This window comes from Sturnira hondurensis, unplaced genomic scaffold (assembly GCF_014824575.4).
Source record: "Sturnira hondurensis isolate 20B ecotype Veracruz unplaced genomic scaffold, ASM1482457v3 Scaffold0008908, whole genome shotgun sequence".
Lineage (NCBI taxonomy): Eukaryota > Metazoa > Chordata > Mammalia > Chiroptera > Phyllostomidae > Sturnira > Sturnira hondurensis.
The window spans coordinates 2,968,401-2,975,845 of NW_028081539.1; the positions used below are offsets into that span (position 1 = coordinate 2,968,401).

Genomic DNA, 7,445 nt, shown 5'->3' on the forward strand with positions numbered 1-7,445 from the left:
TTTTCACAAAAGCCTTTCTTGACTCCCTTTCCCCCTTCACAGTCACTGGGTCTCCCCCTAAGCCATATCTTCTACTTGAAGCTTTCTCCAATTTCCTAGCTTGCCTCTCCTCTGGAATATCAATTAGCAACCTATATTTACTACATTGTTGGTATCAGTTAACAACCAAGTATTTACTCCTGTACATCAGTGGTTCACAGTCTGGTGAGCAGGAGAATCTCCACTGGAGAGCTAACCAAGACCACAGGCTCATTGAAGTGAGTAGGGCCTGAGTATTTCTACCAAGTCCACTGGTGATTCTGATACTGATCAGAGTTGGAAAGCCACTGTTATATAGCATCCTGACTTATTCGCTAGTGGTTCCATACAGGCAAGTGCTTTCTCCAACATAATTTGAAATCCCTAATAAGCAAATGGACTTATTCTTTGGTATCTCTTTTTCTATCCCACCATACCCCTCCATCATATATATTATCCATTAACTATGAAAACTGGAATTCATTTATGTCAGCTCTTTGCAATACCATGATTCTTGATAAATTAAAGTATGGGAAGATAAAGATACTTCATTTTGGCTGGTGACAAATAACCTAGAGTGAGTAGCTATGTATCACTCAATAATTAATTCTATGGTATTTTTGTGTATGTTGTATCATTTTTTATTTGACATTTTTGACATATTTCCTCTGTGTCAATAACAAGGCTAACAAATAGATATACATCAATATTTTCTTTTGCCATAAGTACTTTACACCTAAAAATGTCTTTTATTCAATACTATAATGTCAAATAAAATGACAAAGAAAAATATCACATAGCTTTTACCTTTCACTCAGCCAGTTAATATTATAGTGAACTCATAGAAAAATCAAAAATATTGAAGTATGGGAAATCTATTCACTAAAAATTCATTCGACAGCATGCTGAGGTGCCTCATCTGGCAGCCAGTCAGTAGCCCACGAGGTGTGGGAAGACCCAGACCCTGGGCAAGAACCCCACCTGCAGCTGTCACCCACAGCTGGATTGCCACCACGGCACTTCTGCTGTGCTTCCTCCACCTGTGCAGAGTCACTGATGTCACCAGGAGTTTGAGTAGAACCACTCACGACCAGATGAGTGAGAAGGCCAAAGGGGAAACTGCCAAGTTGCCATACAAATTTATCCTGATATTTACAGGAAGACCAGGGACCACTGGCCATCAGATAGCTGCTATTACCAGCTGATAATCAGAAGGTAGATCAAATGATTATTTTATATTCTAGAGGCAAAATTTATGATGACTACTATCAGGATCTGAAAGGACAAGTGCAATTTACAAGTAGTGATCTCAAATCTGGTGATGCAACAATAAATGTAACAAATTTACAGTTGTCAGATATTGGCACATATCAGTACACAGTGAAAAAGTCCCTGCTGTTGGAAATAAGAGGAGTCAGCTGAGAATTCTTGAAATGACTTCATCTGTTATATCTGTAAAAAATGCCACTACCGAGTACTCTGGGGCATATAGCTCTACAGTCAGCAATAGAGTGGGTTCTGATCAATGCCTGCAATAGAGCAGGCTCTGATCAATGCCTGCTATGCCTGGATGTTGTTTCTCCTTCAAACGAAGGTAAAACAACTTCAGAAGCTATTACAGGAACTTTGCTTGCACTAGTGCTCATCTGTCTGATCATCTTTTGCTATCATAAAAAGCACAGAGGAAAAAATATATACAAAATGAGAGTTCGTCATGGTATCAAGGAAGATGCATCTTCTCTGAAGACATGGATGCCCACTGTCAGAAGCTACATGGTAGTAATTGTTCATTCCTGGGGTACATGTCTCCTTCCAAAATGAAAGGCTACTCCAAGATTCAATGTCAAGACTTCCTATCAAAATGGCAGGTAAGTGTAAGTGGTACTCACCTTCTCCCACAACCACATCAAAATTACAACTAAACTACAGAACAACCGTCATTCAGAACTGCATGAAATCTGGCTGCATGGAAGTCCTACAACTAGGAAATTCAAGAAAAAACTATGCAAGACTGGTAGGAAGGGCAGAGACGCAGAAAGGGCTGGTCCCACACCACATGTGGTTGATAAAAATTAGGAGGAATATCTAAGCTGCAGGAAGAGAAGTCCCCATAACTTTTGGTTATAGAAATCAGCAGGGATTGAAGCTGAGGGAGACAGAGGTCTTCTGGAGTCCCAGGTAGTTTCTCTTAAATGAAATGGCATGGACATACTTGGACTCACTCCTTCTAAACTCCAGAGCTGGGGCAGCAGCTTATAATGCACCAGAAACATATGGGGAGGAACCAAAATATCTGACATCAAGATAAGAGCTGGGGGGGAGCTTTCTCCCAGATAAAAGTGCTGGCAGAGGTCATTGTTCCTTCGATGAGCCATCCTCTCCACCCAGATCCAGCAGGCAGGCACCATATCTGTGTCTTTCAACCTGGTTTATACCATTTGCTCCACCTGGTGATTCCCTGAGGTCCCACCCTACTCAACTTTCGGGCCCATCCAAGCTGTTTCCAGTGGCTTTTCCATACAAATGGCCTGTCTCTAAACCCTTAGATTTCCCTAAGATCTCTCAAACAAGTAGCATCTGGCCTTAGCATGCCCTGTACCTTTCAGTGGCTTCAGGCCTAGTACTAGCAGCAGCCAGTCTTGGTTTGCAGCATGGCCTTTTCTGGGCACCTTCAAGCCCAGTACAATAATCAGCCATCTGCAGATTGCTTTGAAACTTATGCCAGATGTCACAGGCAGAGCAAAAGCAGCTGCTGACCTTATCCTGCACCTCCTGGGAGGCCTCAGAGCCTACAAACCCAGTGGACTGCTTCAAACCATGTTAAAACATTACCACCCAATCACCTCAACAAGTGACACACACAATGGACAAACTCAGCAGGCACTAGAGTCCACTGAAGTAAGTCCAACTCTGTGAAGGGGTCCCCTGCATAGGTAATCTTACATGGTGGCTGGAGGTCAGTGGTTGGTGATAGCAGCCAACTGATCAGCTTCAGGGTAAATCCTTCCCATTAACATGCCAACAGCATTCAAGGCTCAACTAGAAGAGGAGGGTGTACACAACCCACATAGGAGGGCTCACCTCAAGTGCCCAGCTTAAGTGATTGGCAGAGGGGCAGGGAGAGGCTGTGCCACTGGACACTACAGGACACCTACTACATTAGGACACTCTACCAAGTCTGGAAAACATAGCAGCTCTACCTAATACACAGAAACAAACACAAGGAGGCTGCCAAAATGAAGAGACCAAAAAATGTGCCCCAAATGAAAGAACAGAATAAAACCGTAGAAAAAGAACTAACAAAATGGAGACAAGCAATCTACTCAATGCAGAATTCAAACACTTGTTATAAGGATGTTTAACGAACTTAGTGAGAACTTCCCAGCATAAAAAAAGACCAGTCAGAAATGAAGGGATTTTTAAATGAACTTAAATAAAGAATAATGTACAGGTGATCAACAGTAGAGCAGATGAAGCTGAGAATCAAATCAGCAATTTGGAATATAAAGAAGAAAAAATCACTCAAATGGAAGAGCAAGAAAAAAAAGAATCCAAACAATGAGCATAGTGTAAGGAGCCTCTTCAAGTATACCAAAATTTGCAACATGAGGGTACCAGTAGAAGAACAGAGATGGCAAGAAATTGAAAACTTATTTGAAAAAATAATGACAGAAAACTTCCTTAACTTGGTGAAGAATATAAACATAAAAGCCCAGGAGGTGCAGAAAGCCCTAAATGAGATTAACCAAAAGAAGCCCACACCAAAACACATCATAATTAAAATGGCAAAGGTTAAAGACAAAAAGAGAGTCTTAAAGACAGCAAGAAACAAAGCAGTTAGTTACCTATAAGGGAGCTCCCATAAGACTGTCAGCTGATTTCCCAACAGAAACTTTGCAGGCCAGAAGGGATTGGCAAAAAATATTCAAAGTGATGAAAAACAAGGATCTATAACCAAGACTCCCCAGGAAGATTGTCATTTAGAAACGAAAGAGAAAGAAACAGTTTCCCAGACTAGAAAAGGCTAAAGGAATTCATCACCACCAGCATCACTAAGAAGGTTAAAGGGTCTTCTTTAAGAAAAAGAAGAAAAAAATCAAAATATAAACAACAATATGGCAATAAATACATATTTATCAACAACTGAATCTAAAAAAGAAAATAAATGATTAAGAAGAACAGAAACAGAATCATAGATACAGAGAATGTTTTGGGGGTTGCCACATGGGGGCAGGGGTGGGAGGATTAGTGGAACAGATAAAGGGATTAAGTACGAATTGGTTGTTACAGAATAGTCATGAGGATATAAAGTACAGCATAGGGAATGTGGTCAATAATATTCTAATAACTACAAATGGTGTTAGATGGATATGAGATTTGTTGGGATGATTAGTTAATCAGTTATGTAATACCTAATCATTTGGTATACACCTGAAACTAATATGATAATATATGTCAACTATAATTAAAAAATAAAAATATTATTTCTAAAGTATATTTTATTGATTGTGCTCTTACAGTTGTCCCAATTTTTTCTCCCTTTTATGCACACTCAGCCCTGCATCCTTCCATCCTCCAGCATCCCCCCACCTTAGTTCATGTCCATGGGTCATACATGTAAGTTCTTTGGATTCTCCATTTCCTCTACTACTTTTAACCTACCACCGTCTATTTTATGCCTACTAATTATGTTTCTTATTTCCTGTACCTTTTCATACCCATTCTCCCCTTCCATTCCCCCATTGATAACCCTCCGTGTGATCTTCATTTATGTGGTTCTGTTGCTCTTCTAGGAGTTTGCTTAGCTATTGTTCTTGTCTTTTTGGGGGGGTCAGTTGTTGATAGATATGAGTTTGTTGCCATTTTATTGTTCATAGTTTTTGATCTTCTATTTCTTAGATAAGTCCCTTTAACATTTCATATAATAAGGACTTGGTTATGATGAATTCCTTTTACTTGACCTTATTTGGGAAGCACTTTATCTGCCCTTCCATTCTAAATTATAACTTTGTTGGATAGAGTAATCTCTGACAGAGGTCCTTGCCTTTCATGACTTCAAATATTTCTTTCCAGCCCCTTTGTGCCTGCAAGATTTCTTTTTTTTTTAAGATTTTATTTATTTATTTATCTTTAGAGGAGAAGGAGAGGGAGAGAAACATCAATATATGGTTGCCTTTCATGCATCCCCTGCTGGGAGTTGGCCTGCAGGGAACTGGCCTGCAACCCAGGCATGTGCCCTGACTGGGAATCGAACCACGATCCTCTGGTTGGCAGGCCTGCCCTGCAAGATTTCTTTTTGAGAAATCAGATGATAGTATTATGGGAACTCCTTTGTAGGTAACTCTTTCCTTTCTTCTTGCTGCTTTTAAGATTCCCTCTCTATCTTTAACCTTGAGTACCTTAATTATGATGTGCTATGGTATGTTCCTCCTTAGATCCAACTTCTTTGGTACTCTCTGGGCTTCCTGAACTTCCTGGAAGTCTATTTCTTTCACTAGATTGGGGAAGTTCTCCTTCATTATTCATTCAAATAAATTTTCCATTCCTTGCTCTTCCTCTTCTCCTTCTGGCAATCCTAAGATTCAGATGTGCAAATGTTCAAAGTTGTCCTAGAGGTTCCTGAGTATCATCATCTTTTTCAATTCTTGCTTCTTTATTCTCTTCCATTTGGATATTTATTTCTTCCTTTCTTCCAAATTGTTGATTTGAGTCCTGGTTTCCTTCCCTTCACTGTTAGTTTCCTGTATATTTTGCTTTATTTCACTTTGTGTAGCCTTCATTTCTTCCTTCACTTTGCGACTGAGGTCAATCAATTCTGTGAGCACCCTGATTATCAGTGTTTTCAACTCTGTATCAAATAGGTTGTTTATCTCCTTGTGGCTTAGCTCTTTTCCTGGAGTTTCAATTTGTTTTTTCATCTGGGCCATATTTCTTTGTCTCAGTGCCCCTGTTGTTAAGTTGTAAGGAGCAGAGCCCCAGGTATTTGTCAGGGCGGGCCAACCCTCTTGGCTGCATTGTGGCACTGTTTGTTGGGGAGGGGGTCAGAGAGGGAAGAAGGCTGCTTGCTCAATCTGCTCTAGCCCCACTTTCCAACAAACTCTCCTCTGTGATGGAGTTTCTCCCACCTTGACAAGCCCCACAGTATTTTACCACTAGAGATTTTGACTCTAGCTTCCCAGTGAGCCAGCCCCTTCTCACCCACAGTCTGCACCTCAGCACAGGTCTTCTCTGCTGGCTCACTGAGCTGCCCTTCTCACCCCCTTCTACCTGTCTGGATGAATGTTTCTTTTACTCATTGGTTGTTGGAGTTCCATGCAGTTTGCTATTCTGGCAGTTCTGGTTTATTGTTTTTAAATTGGTTGTTGTCCTTCTTTTGGTTGCGTGAGGAAGCAAAGTGTTTCTACCTACGCCTCCATCTTGATTGGAACTCCTAAAAATGATTTTAAGGTGGAGAAAAAATAGGGTAAACTGGCGAGGTAATGGATAGGTTAATCAGCTTAATTGGGAGAATTATTTCACAATGTATACATATATCACAACATTACATTATATGCCTTAAATAGATACAATAAACATTTGTCAGTGAAATAAAACAACCATGCATTTCACTGTGAGAAGGAAAGACTCTGTACAACCAAGTACCAAGCGAAGATTTGAACACTCCTCAGAGTCCAACTCCCCAACTGGCTAAAGCAGCTGCCCCAATCTCAGGAGGATGGAGGTGGTGCCTGTGAAGATTTCAGCACAGAGCAAGGACAGGTCTGTGGTATAGCGACTCTGTACCTTCTGTCTCTGTGCTTCTTGACTCTCTTCTTTGGAAACATGAAAACCTGTTGTGTTCTAAATTTTGCTACCCGCCTCAATAGATCAAAAGGAAATGAATCAGAAACTGTCAGAAATGTACTTCCAAAACTTTTGTTTGGCTATATCAAAATAGTAAAGGCATTCAAGTTACTAAAAACAAATTTGCCATCTGAAAAAGATTTCCTTTAACAGGTTGATTTTATACATTTGTAAATATCAATACACAGTAAGATGTAGCACTTTGGATATGAAATCATAGGGGAAGCAACTGGTGAACTGACATGCCCACCAAACTGATACTTGAATCATCTGAAAGTAGTACTTTATCCTTTCTACCATTATTTTTAGGATGCTTTTCTCAATTAATTTATGACCCAAAATTGGTAAAGAAGCATTTATAGCAAAAATTCTTATATAACTTTATGTTTGTTCTTGTTTTATAGCTTCTTGGAAAATTCTAAAGGCATTTGGAATAGTTCTAATAACATAAAAACACTACAGTGTTCTGGAAATTACTAGTTTAACTTTCAAATCATTCATAGACCTTGCTTATCAAATGATTTCTTAAGTATTTGACTGATAGACTACTGTAGGCAACAGAGACATAGTAAGCTCTTTTATAT

The 7,445-nt window shown here is 39.8% G+C and overlaps 1 pseudogene; it reads left to right on the forward strand.

Moving 5' to 3' along the window:
• The first annotated feature begins 1,097 nt into the window (after positions 1-1,097).
• On the forward strand, positions 1,098-6,790 carry LOC118993808 (coxsackievirus and adenovirus receptor homolog; annotated as a pseudogene).
• The last annotated feature ends 655 nt before the right edge of the window (positions 6,791-7,445 follow it).